This window comes from Schistocerca cancellata, chromosome 2, assembly GCF_023864275.1.
Source record: "Schistocerca cancellata isolate TAMUIC-IGC-003103 chromosome 2, iqSchCanc2.1, whole genome shotgun sequence".
Lineage (NCBI taxonomy): Eukaryota > Metazoa > Arthropoda > Insecta > Orthoptera > Acrididae > Schistocerca > Schistocerca cancellata.
This window is the reverse complement of record NC_064627.1, coordinates 457,960,069-457,968,895: the sequence shown is the minus strand read 5'-3', so window position 1 is coordinate 457,968,895 and position 8,827 is coordinate 457,960,069. Positions and strand designations below refer to the sequence as shown.

General features: G+C 40.0%; 1 non-coding gene across 1 annotated transcript; it reads right to left on the bottom strand.

Moving 5' to 3' along the window:
* Positions 1-1,232: 1,232 nt before the first annotated feature.
* On the bottom strand, positions 1,233-1,314 carry Trnas-gcu (transfer RNA serine (anticodon GCU)). The gene has a single exon. It is a non-coding gene; the product is annotated as a tRNA-Ser (tRNA).
* Positions 1,315-8,827: the final 7,513 nt, after the last annotated feature.

The window sequence follows — 8,827 nt, the reverse complement described above, 5'->3', positions numbered from 1 at the left end:
TCAGTATAATTGAAAGTAAACAGGGAAAAGTGTTCCTAATTAATTAATGCCAGAGAAATTACTGATGGTCAGGTTGTTATAAATGGAATCAGAGTAGAGCTATTATTATCACATCAAAATGATTGTACTTAGAAATGCAGAAAAGGTACTTAAATAATTACATTAAATTGTAAGAATGTGCAGTTTGTTGGTGGTAGTATGACTGAGGAATACATAAATTGTGTACATCAGAAATGTGATTCAGAATCTTTGTGTGTGTGTGTGTGTGTGTGTGTGTGTGTGATCATCTATTCTAGATAATTTTAGGCTAATTTTAAAACACTGACATTTTCTGACCAGGGTTTTGAGCACTCATTTGCCAGACTGTTACAACGTTCTAATGTTTCTCCTCTGGTGAAAAATCTGTGCACTGTCCTGTTGCAGTGATGTATATTTCATTTATAAATATGATCTAATATTATTATTTTTATGCATTTCTCCATGTCATTGTTATTTTGTAGGTCAGGCCAGGCACTGAGACCTCTGATTCAGTGCAGAACACTTGCTTACCTGTTGTTATGATACTAGGTCAGCCAGTGAGCACTAGACTAACCACTGATTTTACTACACAAGAAATCTGTCTGCTCTTTCTGTACATCTTTCTTATCTTTGTGATAAAATTTGACTGGTGTTGGATGATACATGAGCAAATGTTAGTTAAACACAGATCCTTCTACTTTGTTCAACTTAGCCAGCTGTTGGAGTGTGTTATCACCTGTAACAGAGCCAATATGGCTCACTGATCTATGAGAGACTATAGGCTAATCTGGCAACATCCTGGAGAGTTTTTCTATCTCCTATTGGTTTATATTGCATAAAATTGTAAGCTTATTTGACTCTGGGCTAATAAATTATTTATAACATACTGGAACAAGTCGTTCTCTGAGGGAAGCACAGCTTGGCGCTATTATTTTTTTTTTTTTTTGAAGAAAGTAGTTTATGTTGGAGGAAAGATAGCCCATTTTTAGTTTTAATCAAGTTGTCAGATTATCAGAAATTTATTTATTGCGAAAATTCATTATCAGTGGAACATACAAGGCTAATGGCTATATGCCACAGGAAGTGCAACAGTTTTGTTTCACCGTTTACATACGTATCGTTATCGTATAGAGATACTCAATCTGATTAAACGTGGTAGGTTCTGTGTTTCGGCGTCAGAAGTAAAAACAGAAAGAATGAAAAAAAAAAAAATTCGACGAGGATGGGATTCGAACCCACGCGTGCAGAGCACATTGGATTAGCAGTCCAACGCCTTAACCACTCGGCCACCTCGTCGTGATGCAATATGGACCTTATGTCGATATAAATGGATACTATAGCGTACAGAATTGTTGCATTTGTGTATTCGATAGAAAATACTTAATGCCAATATTTATTTACTCCTATTCGATGCATTGCATTTTATACTCCATAAATGTTTAAGGTCCTTCCAACACTAGTCGGAGGGACAAGCACTTCGGTAAAACGTAGCGATTTATTTATTTATTTTTCTTAGGACGTGTTATCCTTCCTGTTCATTACCTTGTACTTCTGTAGCATCGTATCATAAATTATTGAAAGAGAGAAACACGCTGTGCATTGATATACAAGTGTATTTTGTGGTATGTTATATGCTCCATAATGACAGGCTCATTCTAAGGAAAACTATGATTATGGTAGTATTCTGTTGTTGATACCAACCACTCTACGCTGTGTTCATTACTCAGCGCCAGGGATTACTTTAATCAATACGAAAATTGTTTCTACGGTGTAAGAACCATTAAAAATTTTCCATAACGAATTACGAACTAGCTGTTGCTATACATATCGTGTTTCATAAATTCCCTGGACTTTACGCTGCCATCAAACAAGTTCCAAATAAGACGTTCTATTACACAAAAATCAACGGTTTCTAGCATCATAATAAACTTACTTCGTGAATGGGTATTTGAAGCTGAACTGGCAGTGACTTCTGCGATCAACAGATTTAGTAAGTCTGTCATTCGCACAGTTCTGCAATATTTTGCGAAATGACCAACAGTTTCAACTTCGAATACCGTACTGATATCTAACTGAAAACTCCAATTCTTTTAGCTATAGCTAACCAGAAAACCAAAGGAAGGAGCGAACAGAAAGCGTACTTGGCGTTATACAGGAGTTACTCATTAATTCTGCAGCGCTTACTGTGAAGTTGTTTCCGTGTAAATGTTTTACCATTCGTGGAGCAGGTCGGCTACACTATATAGTCATGTTAGCGACGGGGAAGGAGAAAATACGCCCCAAAAGTCTCTTAAATCCGTTACACATAATCTATAACGTTCAAATATCAATAGGTGTAAAAGCGCCCCAGTTTTGTAGCTATTACAAATAGTTTTCAAAGTTTTCCAAATAGTGCACTGCATATTGGCATCTGTCTTACGCTGTCGTTTACAGTAGTACTTATTAGGAGCAAATAAATAGCACGATCAAGAGGGAGAGGGAAGATTAGTAATTTTCCAAAATCGCACCACCGTCAAAGTCATTTGAGGAGGCGGACAGGCTTGAAGAGGGAAAGGTAGGTGACAGGAAATCGGTTGCTTCCTTTCCAGAAACACCACCCAGACATTTGCTTTAATCGATTTGGCGAAACCTGGAAATATGACTCAGGATAGTTACCTGGGATTTAAATTTAAATTCAGAGACCGGTGTGCTAACCACGATGCCGCTTGGCTCTGTAAAGCCAAAGAACCAGTCCAGCCATAAAAAGTTTTTCCAGTGACATGTCCGGCATGAGTGTTGTACAGTTGGGGTGGGGGAGAGGAGGAAATAGGACCCAACCCTGTATGACACCTTTTGATACATTGAAGAAATCAGATGTGCAGCACTTTCTTCACAGCTACAAGTTGGTTATTGTATAGACTTGTCATCAGTGCTATCAAGTGTCGTGGGACATCGAACTCTGCAAGCACCTGCCACAACTTTTTCCACGCAAACACTCAAAGGTATTCCTATAGTCAAGAGAGCAAATGAAAGTAGGGAAACAGAACTCATGCGAAGAAAGCCTTTGATCAGTCTTTGGGCCACTCCCCAGTCTCCCACTTCTATTACAAAATCAATGCAGCACATTGGCCCTATTTCTGTGACCATCTCGCCAGGCATCCGTCTAGATTTATAGTTCTTCATTGTTGAACTGCATTCTCAACTTCGCTGCGTAGACAGAAGTCATTAAACCAACTCTAAAGTGCAGACTAAGTCCGCGCATTGCTAGAAAGATTCCGTAATGTGTGATCTTCCAGTCATGTTCTTCCAGTCATCATAGCTCCACTTTGTCTATACTCAACACCGTTACGTCTTGTTCTTTAACTATTGGTCGGAAGTTTCGTGATTATTAAACGTTCGTCCGTGCAGCGTCAATCTGTATGGATGTTAACTTTTGCATCTTATCAATGCAGTAGACGGTAATGCGAAGTGCTGAGTTTTGAATCATTTGGGTTTTATTAGTCATAGAATTTCTGTGACAATCCCGTTCAGTGATCTGGGATTTCTGTGGTTTTAGTAGTTTTCACTATGAATCTTGCTGATGATTCCATGCTGTTGGTCACGTACCTTTACATAAGCTTGAAAAAAAAGTGATCCTTCCGATTTACTCTGGTCAGATTCGCGTACTAATCCATAATGCAGTGTTTGGAATATTGCAGGCTGTCTTGATTCACTAACGAAAGATAAGTTGAAGCATATTGGAAAGATACTGAATAGTGGAAAACATGTACTTCCTTTATTTTGATATTCACCAGTATATTTTGCAGTCTGCCAGTCGAAAGGATTTCATACAGACGTAATGGATGTTTCGAGATACGTACTGTCTTAGAATTGCAACTGATATTTTCAGCGACGTCATTTGTCTATAAGAATAAACAGCAATAGTAACGATCCGGTTACACTTCACAGGATCACACGTGAAACTGCTTCTGTGAGTGTGATTGATTCTTCATCCGGAGTATGTGGTACGTTCTACCTGTTAGAAGTGTTCAGTTCAGTTGCAAATGTAGCTTGACATCCAGTATAAAGGTATTTTTAGTAATAGTTTATGTGGTAATGAATCACAAGCTTTATCAAAGCCTAGAAACATCGTGTGCATCAGGTTATCAATTTCCAAGGCTCTGAGAATTTATTGTGTGGTGAGTATGATTTGGGTTTCTGATAATAATGTTCTCAGAATCCACGCTAATAGGCATAGAGAAGGTGATTCGACTCTAAATAGGTGACGATGTTTGAACTCAGAATGGGTTCTACAGTTCTAGAGACGTAATATAGATCGATGATTATCAAATATGCTGCCATTTTTTGTAACTACGATGTAGCGTTTGGCAGTTACTGCCTGTGACAATATCGCCCTCCTAAAGCCTGGATTATGATTTCCAGGATTTCCGTACATAGTTTTCCAATTTAATTTCAACTGATCAGGTAATCTGTGTGTCTAACGGCCACATTGTCGACAGTAGGGGAAAGCCCCACATCTCTCTTTCACCGCATTTGTCACCTATTAATGCGGTGTCCGTTTCACCTCGTATAGCGTATTTAGTAAGTAACATATTCCATCTACTTCCAAAGCCAAGCACGGCGCACTGTTTGTTAAAGCTTACTATGTCTTAATCTGCGTTCACATACACAATATTTTAACATCTGTTTATACATCACATAGTGTTCGTGGCCTGCGATTTCTGTTTATTAAAAAAAATATGTTTGACAGTCGCTTGTGAGTGCTGGTGACAGGCTCACCGGACAAAATATTAATCACTCCCAATCCCCTTAAAAGGATCACATTTGTCGCCAGGTGGTGTAGCATTTAGAAGGCGGCCGCTCGACCGACTGCCCCTTCACCCCCTGATGCAAGTCAAAACACTGAAGCGGTGCATATGTGTCTACAAGGAATGGTGTACCTCCCGCAGCCGCGTAAGAACTGCTCGTAAAAGATTCCATTCGGCAGCAACTGGAGACGAGAGTTATGCGTTGTCAATGACAATCATTTTCAAGCCCGACATGGACTGCTGCTCTCAGTGAATTCAGGTCCATCTCAACAAATTTCCGCGACGAACATTGTTAAGGGAACTACTTGCATTGTATATTTGGAATTGCTTACCTCGGAAAAGGCCGTTCATAGCGGAGCATGAAGTTTCTTCATCGTGCCAAACAACACAGAAATTGGGCAGTAATGTAAGAGAGTAGCGGTTTAACCTCATTTCAAGTGATGCAAAGAGTCGAGTGCATCCAAGGTACGTAGTCTAGAGAAGTGCACCGACAGGCTAATGCAGCCTTTGTGGTGCTTCTGTGATGCTTTGGGGGGGGGGGGAGGGGGGGGGAGTTATCACGACTTGGGTCCAGTCATTGAAGTTGCCGCGGACGTAAACCACGATGTTTATTTCAACATTCTTGTTGAACAAGTGTGTCCTTTCGTCTACTTCTTCATGATGAGTATGTTGTGGACATTCCCGCTTTCCAAGATGACAACAGCTGTGTTCACAGGACTGACACACACACACACACACACACACACACACACACACACACACACATTCGTGGTCTGACGAACACACGGCGAAATATCGCACCACGACTAGTCCGCTGAATCACCCGATCATAATTCCACAGAAAGTGTCTGGAATTATTTGGATCAGTAGGTAAAATGTACCAGTCAACGTCCCCGCACTTTTGTGGGCCTACGGGAACACACCGATCTTCAGTGCCATAGTCGATGTTTGTTAAAACACTGTAATAATTCCATTTCAAATAACCTCACGCCGTAAAGGTGCGCAAAATCCGTGAAAAAATGCAATTTAAACTTTTGAGAGGCAGAACGGAGCTTATGATGAGCAAATTCTGCCGAAGAAAGTATTCGCAACTAGCTCTGCAAATATTAGGTTGTCTGGAGCTGTAACGGGTGCTATTAGCGCTTTTTTCCCTCACAACTTGCGTTGTTGTAATGTTTTCTGTTACAAATTTCTTAAATATTGTTATACACAAAGAACTAACAAGTTCGGAAACAATGTAGAAGGATTCGCGAGTGGCATTCTTTACGCAATATATAAGACATTTTTGGAAATTACGGAAAAGCGAAATCACATTGGCTGAACTAGGATTTTAGCCAGACTTGTCCCCTTACCAGTCAAGTGTTTTGCTTACTGCATCACTTCGCAAGGCAGGCGCGGATCCAGAACGAGGGGTTTGTCACAGTTTGTTACTGTCACCCACACCTCTCCCAGCAAATATAACTTGCCGTCACGCTAATTCTTATCGCGCAGCAGGTGCCTACGATTTGAATAATAACAAAATATATTAAATGTTTAAAATAATAATAATAATAAAATAATAATAAATCGCTGTAGCTTAATGTCCATGAATTTGCAATTCAAAAAAACATAACAAATGTAATCTTTCGGAAATTTGAGAAGTATACGAGTCATGCATTTGATTCAAGAAGTGTATTAGCAGTAAATTTGTACAATATTGACATGCCATAATGTACATGATATGTGACCGAAGAGTGCTCTTGCCGTTATCAGTATCGCTCCAAGCACTAAATTTATGAACACTGGTCTTAAGATTGTGACTGAGCAAGCGTGTAAATGAGATGAGCGCTGTTTCTTACGGTCATTCTCGTCTACTTGTAGGTGGCCTTTCCTTCTCTGTCACGCCTATCTCAACTCCCCGTGGTATACCGTTTCTAGTTGTGGACTCGAGAATTGTGTAGGATTTGTAGTTGACAGTAGGTTAGGACCAGACCGTGAATTTGCGCCTGTACTTGGCTGAAATGTTACCAGCCAGGCAGCCAGGCAGCAAGTGCATCCACGTGAGGAGGCACTCACTGAAGCACCTGAAAAGTATCCTCTGTTAAACCTAGCCTGTATTCTCTACAATCATTTTCCGTTTTCGTGACACTTTCGTTTTCATGCCACTTAATTTCTGAAAGTTAGCCGTGAAATTCGGAACTAGATACACGCAGAACTATAAGCACTTCTATGGGAATGTGTGTGTGTGTGTTTTGGGGGGGGTTGACGACTTGAGTGATGCTCCACATCCTTCCCGAGCCCGCCACCTCATGGATGGATGCCTGTCTCCAGGTGTGGCGGTCATGATTTTAACATAATGGCCATATTGTTAGTTCATTGTGTGTCATTACGACATTTTTGTGTGGTACTTCTTAATACTGCTCCACGTTTGTACTAATACTAACACAGTAGTTGCATAGTTCGTCAAAGCTGTAGGCGGGCGTGCTGTGGGACACGATGCCTTAAAATTGATTGCCACATTTCTCAGGCGTTCGGTTCTTGAAGTCCCGTGGCTCAAACTGAGGACCCATACCTGCGGTATTTTACCCACGCTAAAATAAAATGTGAGGCTCTTTTGGGCTAACGGTTTAAAATGATTTAAAACTCAGCCAGTGCATTTTTCAGTGACGACAGAACATGGGACTGTCAGGTACTATTTTCATGCGCATTGTTGCCTCTTCCATGGGAATTGTTTATTCTTACGTGGAATATTCTACTCAAGTATCTTCATGTGTAGTAATTTACACAAACACATTTACTTTTAGTCCATAAATTTAGCAGGTAGTAAAAATCGTCACTCTGCTTGCATTAAGTCTCCATCTGTTCTTCTTTGGTAACATACTATTCAGTGGAGAAGATTTGTGTTCACATTAGTGGCAGAATCTAAGAAGTCTGCCTCGCTGTACTTCACTAACCCATTTATTCATTTTCATTTTCAGTCTGTTACTCCGACCGTTTCAAAATATTCATTTCGAAAAGTTCTAATTTTGACCAAGAAGTTAGCTTTCCATAGTTTCCCTAAATAATTTTAACTGCAATTCCGATTTCCTTTCCTATCCTGGTCCATCCGAGCCAATTACCAGAAGTATGACGCAAGTGAAGGGGGAGGGAGGGATCATGGCCCTCCTCTCCCCAAACAAATGTTTACTCATGGCATTTATGTTTTTATAGTCACCATATTCCAAATTTTCGATAATAAAGTTGCATGAAAACTGAGGGCCTCGAAAATTACAATGAATTCTAGAAGATTGCGAGCAGAACGCTGAATAAGGGAGACAACAATGAAAGGCTCTTGCACTAAGAAAAAATAAGTTATCCCACCAAATATAAGCGGTAACGATTGACAGATGTCATTCCCCACCATTTACACGCAGCATATGTATACTCCGCTTATAGGTGTTCACACTGGTAGTTCTAAGCGAAATACTGATAATGGTGAGCGCGCACTTCGATTTTACATCCTGTAGAAGTTGAAGTTGAGAGTTTGTCGCTATAAACGAAACATCTAAATTTTCGTTTTTCAGACGAAAGCCTTTTTAGATGAAATATTTATATTCAAATTCCTTGGCTATTACTTTAAAGCGATGGGCGAAGCACTCTTATAATTAAATTATTATAATCTTATTTAAACATTTTATACATCGCATTTTATGGTTATATTATTGAAATTATAGACATCTATGGTATGTTAAATGTGAGGGTGAAAATGCTGTTTCCGCAGCCCCACCTAAACTATGTGAGGTGTCAGAGGCACAACGGTAGCATTTTTTGTATTTTGCTGGTTAAAGGATAGCACCGTATCGACTCGATGCACTATTGTGGGGCGACAGCGGTGACGCTGCCATCTATCGGCGGACACAAGAGGCGAGACATTGGCTGTAAGGGCCTCTCGCATGGAAAAACATTGAGCTTTTGGGCGCAAATCGATTGCTCTTGTGGAATGATTCGTTGTAGTTGCAGTAAAACTACTTATTTTGTGTTCGAGAAATGGGCTATAGTAGTTT